We start from the raw sequence: 8,945 nt of genomic DNA, 5'->3' as shown, positions 1-8,945 counted from the left end.
CTGTGCCTTGTACATGTCGTCTTTTGGGGTGGGAAGGGGGGGGGTCACACAACATGAAAATTAGCATCTCTAAGCTGATTTAACCCCTTCTGGCCCAGGCCAGTTTATCTTTCAGTGCCCTCACACTTTAGCAATTGCACAGTCGTGCAACGCTGTACACATATGATTTATTTATTTTTTTCCTCTCGTCTTCCAAGGCTGCACTCATGTTGGATGCTTCTCTGGAAGACGTCCCTAAAAGTTCCTGGATACCAAACTTCAGACTTGGAGCTCCATTTTGGCAGTATATAATCACCACCACTGGGGGGTTTTGGCTAAATAAGATCGGCAAAAATGTTATAACAAAAGTACGCGTTTCCCCAAAGTGTTCACTCTGCTTTTAGCAAATGTATTCTGCTACATTTCTTTGAGTCCACATGCCAACAGATTTGGGGTATTTTCAAAGTTTCCTGTATACTATGGTGATATATCTGAATCCATCAATCCTAATGGCTGATTCCATTTTTAGGAATGCGGGATGGGGGATCACCAGTCCAGGCGGTTGTGTCTAGAACTCTCCTCGGAAAACTGGAACACCAGGTGCTGGCTATGCTTACAGCAACATGAGGCAAAAAGTTCTGGACAGTCACACTCCGGTAAAGCCTAACAGCTACAAGCCACAGCAAAAAGAATGAACGAGCTGACGCATTTCACTTAACAGTGCTTAGTCATGGCTATGTGTGAAATGCATCAGCTTGTGTGGAGTCCCCCCCCCCCCCCCCCCCATCTGTGGCTTGTATCTGAACTTTACAAATAAAGGCTATATTCCAGAGTGCAGCTGTCCAGAACTATTTTGGCTGATCTTGTTTTTACACACCAATACAAAAGTAGATGGGGACTTTTTTTTTAAGTAAAAAGCATGGCAAGTTATTGATCACCTAAAGTAGTTTTTTTTTTTTTTTTTTTTTTTCATACTGTAACTTGTGATCAGGGCCTGACTCCATGTGACAAGCAATAGTAAGACTACTCCAGGGAGGCGATTGGAAATTATTTTTACAGCTTTTAACTGAATATTAATTTGAATCGATTTTAATTATATAAAAGGTTTAGGTTTGACCGCAGCCTGATGGTATGGTACAGCTGGGTTGTGCTTTGAATCAGAAAAGAGCTGGCGACTCAGATGCTCTTGAATAAAAGTCCTTTATTTCCTTACACAGGTACAGGCTACACTAACATGTTTCGTCTATGAAGCCTTCATCAAAGCATTCATTTAAAAAAAAAAAAAAAAAAAAAAATATAACAGTAAGTAGTCCAAATGGGGCAGATGCATCCTAATCTGAGCAATTAAACAGAAGCACAGCATGCATGAGGGACATATCATGAACAAATAAAGCGTATTCAAAATTGTGCAATAAATGTAGCAAACAATAAAACTGTTTAAAAAAAAAAAAAATGTCCGTCCTATTCAAACCATACAGTTTTCTAGTATTGAGGATATGGATCCACCACACTTTACATTTAAAGCAGTAGTAAACCCGCATTTTTTTTTTTTTTTTTTTTTTAACCACCTGCAAAGCAAAAGGCATAATGAGCTAGTATGCACCGCATACTAGCTCATTATGAAATACTTAGAACGAGGGCCTGATCCACACCGAGGGAGCTGACATGCTCCCTCTGCATTTCTTACGGCTATTGCGGCACCAGCGCTGTGAGTGGTCGGAGCTGCTAAGCACTTACCCCGACTTGTTCATTCCCCGGCTTAGTTGGGGTAGGCGGAACACTTTGCTGTGGGTGGGTCAGCCCGACACTTGACCTTTGACCTCTGGGAACATGCCTCCTGACCTTTGGGGGGAGGTCCCTATTCTAATCCCTGAGTCCTAACCTTGTTCTTCTAGGGGTAACCCTAACGGCGGGAGATTTTTCTGGCCGGTCGGCCACTGCCGGATTTTCAGCCGAGAACCCCCTTGTGTGCATGAGCCTCTGCAGTCAGTGGCGCAAACCGAGGGGAATATCTCCTAAACCGTACAGGTTTAGGAGATTTTTTTTTTTTTTTTTTTTACCTACAGGTAAGCCTTATTGGCTTTCCTGTAGGTTAAAGTAAAAGTGTACAACCACTTTAAGCAAAATATGAGAGTCACCACCTCTTTTTTTTTTTTTTTTTTTTTTTTTTTTTTTTTTAAAAACCTGTTCAGCACCAAAAAGTAAAGATTACCAGCTGGGCTGTGGTTGGTCACAGATCTTTGGTTCCATCCACAGCAGATCAATGTATCGGCCTGCTGCTGGTACAAAGTGGAATCGGTTGGTGCAAATACAAAAGTCCCCCCCCCCCCCCCCCCCATCTAGAGCAGCTGAACATATATATTGAACTGATACAGTAAAAACACAGTGCAGCACTTAAAATAAAACTATAATTCTAAAAAGCTTTCATATGGAATGTCCAATGACACTATAGTACAGGGATATACAATTAGCGGACCTCCAGCTGTTGCCAAACTACAAGTCCCATAATGCCTCTGCCTCTGGGTGTCATGCTTTTGGCCGTTAGAGTCTTGCTATGCCTCATGGGACTTGTAGTTCTGCAACAGCTGGAGGTCCGCTAATTGCATATCCCTGCTATAGTGTATGGATAGTCCCAATGAGCCTTTCATAACGCCAGGTCATCAGAGAGACGCCAACAGACAAGATGTAGAGTCCTCTAGTGATTGGGGAGTTGGAACAAAAGCGTAATGTGCGTCCTTAGCCATGCTTCCACCGCGATTAGTACAGGCCACTCACCTTACTTCATGGACCTCTGAACTAGCAGGTCAGACAGGCAATCCCTGCAGGGGCAATAGGCTAGTAATCTGAGATCCTGTATTTACGATAATCCAACCTCAGATGACAACAGCAACACCCTCTCGTATATGGGAGATCATTGTTGATGTAAAAAAAAAAAATATATATGAATAGAACACACATGGTGCTTTCTGCTTATAATAAAGCTTTATATTCAAATAAAAAAAAAAAATGGGTTGCTGATACAGAAGTTGGGATATATAATGCTCAATCTCTGCTGACAATGCAAATCTCTTCATAGCAGGATGTGGAAACCTTACAAGAAGACATCAATATTATAAAGGGGGGGGGCGGGGCAAAAATATGACTACAAATTGCTTGCTAGGAGGAGAGCCAATGGGGGGGGATTCCAGGATGGAGAAAGATCTGGGGGTCCTAGTAGCTCACACTATGCAATGGTAAAAGCCAAGCAGAATTTTAGCATGCATTAAAAACGTCATTTACTCCAGAGGAAGAACAATAATCCTGCCACTATAAAACTGGTTCGCCCACGTCTGCAGTGCTCTGGTCACCAGTCCTCAGAGGATGTGCCGGAACTGGGCAGAGTCCACAGAAGGGCAACAAAGCTAATAAGACCGGAAAGACCACAAATGACTTCTACTATTTCTATGAAAAAGATGTTTAACCCCCCCCCCCCCTTGGCGCTGGCTGGATGCAAATATTGTGCCGAGGGGCAGAATATTTGCGTGAATTGCTGCCGATCCGCTGTGCCGAGACCGCGGGCTGCGCGCTCCTGATAGTTACCGAAAGCCCCTTACGATTGGGAGCTTTTGGATCCATCATGGCGGTCACGTTCTATTAACCACTTCAGCCCCCCGGACCATTTTGCTGGTCAAAGACCAGACCACTTTTTGCGATTTGGCGCTGCGTCGCTTTAACTGACAATTGCGCGGTCATGCGACGTGGCTCCCAAACAAAATCGGCATCCTTTTTTTCCCACAAATAGAGCTTTCTTTTGGTGGTATTTGATCACCTCTGCGGTTTTTATTTTTTGCGCTATAAACAAAAATAGAGCGACAATTTTGAAAACAACACATTTTTGTTAACTTTTTGTTATAATAAATATCCCCCAAAAATATATATATAAAAAAAAAATTTTTCCCTCAGTTTAGGCCGATACGTATTCTTCTAAATATTTTTGGTAAAAAACAAAAACGCAGTTATTGATTGGTTTGCGCAAAAGTTATAGCGTTTACAAAATAGGGGATAGTTTTATGGCATTTTTATTAATAATTTTTTTTTTTTTTTTTACTAGTAATGGCGGCGATTTTTATTGTGACTGCGACATTATGGCGGACACATCGGACATTTTTGACACCATTGTCATTTATACAGTAATCAGTGCTATAGAAATGCAGTGATTCCTGTGTAAATGACACTGGCAGAGAAGGGGTTAACCAGTGGGTGGCAGTGTAGGGGTTAAGTGTTCCTAGGGGCGTGTTACTAACTGTGGGGGGGTTGGGCTTTCATTTAGTGAACACTGATCTCTGCTCCAATCACATGGAGCAGAGATCAGCATCACTAGTTGCTAGGCAGAACGGGGAAATGCTGTTTACAATGGCATTTCTCCGCTCAGCCGGCCCGTGAGACGATCGCAGGTATGCCCACGGCGATTGAGTCCGCGGGACCCGCGACTGGACTCACGGGGGTCCCGGCCGGCAGCGCGGCATTAAAGATTGGACGTACCTGTACGGCAATATGCCTGCCCGTGCCATTCTGCCGACGTACATCGGCATGCGCCGGTCGGGAACTGGTTAAGCCCCGTCCCCTGGTGTCATTGACCTCTCACAGAGCTGGGAGGTGCCGGTGTTCTGCCGAGAACTGCCCCCCCCCCCCCCATCGGATAGTGTCTGCTCCGTACTGTGCTTGCGCAGTATGGAAGACAAGGAGACTCCAAAAGTCTACGAAGATGAACGGCGCCTGCGCACTGAGTCCAGGTTGAAGCCCCACCATCCAAGTGGACATACGATAGCACTTAGTAAGACGTCCCCTCGTGGGCTCGCCGCGATTCGGGCCCGGCCTCCCGCTTCGCTCGGCAATTTTTTATTCTAGCTCTATGTCCACTTGGATGGTGGGGCTTCAACCTGGACTCAGTGCGCAAGGCGCCATTCATCTTCGGAAACTTTCGGCGTCTCCTCGTCTTCCATACTGCGCAAGCACAGTACGGGGCGGACACTATCCGACGGGGGACAGTATTCGACACAACACCGGGAAACAGAAAGTGCAGGGTCTGGAGGAGGCCCCCCCTGGAGTCTGCAGGGAGGTGGAGATGAGGGTGTGCTGCAGCTGCACATGGCAGCTCACAAAAGTAAGTAGACCCCTCCCGTTTTTGTACATATCTTATTATCTTTTCATGTGACAACACTGAAGACAGGGCAGGATTAACATTGGGGCTATTGGAGCTGCGGCTCCAGGCCTCCACCTTAAAATAGGCCCAGCACAGCGAGTCACACATGATTAATATGTAAATTACGGGCTGTATTGGTATGTAAATCATGAGGTGCCACATTACTACTCAAGCTACCCAGAGGCCCCCTCTCTAACCCCCCCCCCCCCCCCCCATCTGCCCTCACCCTCCTCTCCTCTATTTCATTTGTTTTAATAATGAATTTATTTTAACAAAAATTGTTTGTTTTCATTTTATTCCCACAAAAACACCCCACCATTCTCTTAACCACCGGGCACTTAAACCCCCTTCCTAACCAGACCAATTTTCAGCTTTCGGTGCTCTCGCACTTTGAATGACAATTACTCAGTCATGCATCACTGTACCCGTATGAAATGTGTGTGCTTTTTCATACAAATAGAGCTTTCTTTTGGTGGTGTAAAGCTGTGTGCTGTGTAAGGGCCCCCCCAAAAAAAAAAATGTCTGATGGCTGCCCTGGTAACGGGTATGTGGATAATAGTAAGTTGCCCTGGCATCTCCAGGAAGGTGGTGAGTTGGGACATCACCAGATTCTGCAGTGATGGAATCATTATACTACGGTAAGTACTGCCTGGAATTGCCAGCTGACCCAGATTCATGATCCGGCCTGACTTCTATTTATTGCTCACTCGGGTCAGGTACATAGAGCGGGGGCTGGGAGGTGATGACCGCCTACAGATCACTGGGATGACTCGGGTCACCTTCCCTTACCTACAGGAAATGGATCTCTTCCCATCACACTTCATTTTGCTGACATGGAGTGAAATCTCCCGGAAAAGTGGAATAATTGGTCCTAAACGGCCGTGGTGATTGGTTAGCACAAGTTGTTTTTTTTTCCTGAAGAAACATAAAAAGACCGTAAATTTTGAAAAAAAAAAAAATTTTCAGTTTGTTATAAAATTTAGCAAACAGGAAATTTTTCTCCTTCACTGATGAGACTGCACTTATAGGTGGCACTGATTGTCAGCACTGGTGGGAACTTATAGGTGGCACTGATTGTCAGCACTGGTGGGCACTTATAGGTGGCACTGATTGTCAGCACTGGTGGGCAGTTATAGGTTGCACTGATTGTCAGCACTGGTGGGCACTTATAGGTGGCACTGATTGTTGGCACTGGTGGGCACTGATTGTCAGCACTGGTGGACACTTATAGGTGGCACTGATTGTCAGCACTGGTGGGCACTTATAGGTGGCACTGATTGTCAGCACTGGTGGACACTTATAGGTGGCACTGATTGTCAGCACTGGTGGACACTTATAGGTGGCACTGATTGTCAGCACTGGTGGGCACTTATAGATGGCACTGATTGTCAGCACTGGTGGGCAGTTAGGTTGCACTGATTGTCAGCACTGGTGGACACTTATAGGTGGCACTGATTGTCAGCACTGGTGGGCACTTATAGATGGCACTGATTGTCGGCACTGGTGGGCAGTTAGGTTGCACTGATTGTCAGCACTGGTGGACACTTATAGGTGGCACTGATTGTCGGCACTGGTGGGAACTTATAGGTGGCACTGATTGTCAGCACTGGTGGGCACTTATAGGTGGCACTGATTGTCAGCACTGGTGGGCACTTATAGGTGGCACTGATTGTCAGCACTGGTGGGCACTGATTGTCAGCACTGGTGGGCACAGATTGGGACCGATGTCCTTGTAACAGAAGTCGGTTACCGGCTTTCTTCTATTTTCGTCGCGCTGATTAGAAGGAGAAATAAAAAGCCAATAACCGGCTTCTGTTTACTTCCGTGATCAGCTGGCATTGCCTGGCAGCTGATCGTGTGGTAAAGGGCCACTGTGATTGACCCTTTACCACGATCTGTGATCAGCCAAGTCCGAAGGACTCAACAATAACAGAGCACATTGCCCGCACCATTACGGGCACTGGAAGCCTGCGCAGCCATCTTTCGGCTCTACTGCAGGCGGAAAGTGGTTAAAGCACGATATACAGCATAGTGCTTGTGATGTGCCATTTGTCCTTCTCTATGCGTGAAAGCAGACATCTACACTGATCATCAGTTCACCCTCATCTGTGCTGCCCATCAGTGCCGCCTCATCAGTTGCCCCTCATCAGTGCCGCCTCATCAGTTCCCCCTCATTTGTGCTGCTCATCTGTGCTGCTCATCTGTGCTGCCCATTAGTGCCCCCTCATCTGTGCTGCCCATTAGTGCCTCCTCATTTGTGCTGCCCATCAAAGCCTCCTCATTTGTGCTGCCCATCAATGCCCCCTCATCTGTGCTGCCCATCAATGCCCCCTCATCTGTGCTGCCCATCAATGCCCCCTCATCTGTGCTGCCCATCAAAGCCTCTTCATCTGTGCTGCCCATCAGTGCCTCTTCATCAGTGCTGCCCATCAGTGCCCCCTCATCTGTGCTGCCCATCAGTGCCCCCTCATCTGTGCTGCCCATCAGTGCCCCCTCATCTGTGCTGCCCATCAGTGCCCCCTCATCTGTGCTGCCCATCAATGCCCCCTCATCTGTGCTGCCCATCAGTGGCTCTTCATCTGTGCAGCCTATCAGTGCCCCCCTCATCTGTGCTGCCCATCAGTGCCTCTTCATCAGTGCTGCCCATCAGTGCCCCCTCATCTGTGCTGCCCATCAGTGCCCCCTCATCTGTGCTGCCCATCAATGCCTCCTCATCTGTGCTGCCCATCAGTGGCTCTTCATCTGTGCAGCCTATCAGTGCCCCCCTTATCTGTGCTGCCCATCAGTGCCGCCTCATCTGTGCTGCCCATCAGTGCCTCTTCATCTGTGCTTCCCACCAGTGCCCTTTCATCTGTGCTGCCCATCAGTGCCCCCTCATCTGTGCTGCCCATCAGTGCCCCCTCATCTGTGCTGCCCATCAGTGCCCCCTCATCTGTGCTGCCCATCAATGCCCCCTCATCTGTGCTGCCCATCAGTGGCTCTTCATCTGTGCAGCCTATCAGTGCCCCCCTCATCTGTGCTGCCCATCAGTGCCTCTTCATCAGTGCTGCCCATCAGTGCCCCCTCATCTGTGCTGCCCATCAGTGCCCCCTCATCTGTGCTGCCCATCAGTGCCCCCTCATCTGTGCTGCCCATCAGTGCCCCCTCATCTGTGCTGCCCATCAGTGCCCCCTCATCTGTGCTGCCCATCAGTGCCCCCTCATCTGTGCTGCCCATCAGTGGCTCTTCATCTGTGCTGCCCATCAGTGCCGCCTCATCTGTGCTGCCCATCAGTGCCACCTCATCTGTGCTGCCTGGGCTGTGCCAGTTTGGGGTACGATTAATGCCCACAGGCGATGTTAAGATTCCTGGTTCTCATGGATGTGCCGATATAACACGAGGCTCCTGTACACTTCTAATGCCGGTAATGTGCTCATGTCATGTCAGTGCCCAGGCTGGGGGCCATACAGATGCAGGCAGCAACCTGGGCACATTGGCAGCATGGGGTCCCCATCACCCCCTCCCCCATCTAGGACATATACCGCTCTCACCACCTTTATCTGACATCCTGCATTACATGGTCTGTGGGAACACTGTGTACAGTACTAGAGATCTGTCTACACCACATCTCCTCCTTCACTAGGCGTGGGACACCCCAACCCCCCAAAATACAGCCACAGCACACAGGAGTCACCACCACAGGAAGTGTGGCGTAAGACGCAGAATGTTCACAAAGAGGCTTGGAACGCAAGGCACGCCTCTACACTGGGCAGCGAGGAGTGAGACGCAAGGCACGCCCCCCTTA

Source organism: Lithobates pipiens, unplaced genomic scaffold (genome assembly GCF_037356315.1).
Source record: "Lithobates pipiens isolate NorthernLeopardFrog02 unplaced genomic scaffold, aLitPip1_a1.2 Scaffold_28, whole genome shotgun sequence".
In the NCBI taxonomy this organism is placed as follows: Eukaryota; Metazoa; Chordata; class Amphibia; order Anura; family Ranidae; genus Lithobates; species Lithobates pipiens.
This window is presented reverse-complemented; position numbering follows the sequence as displayed.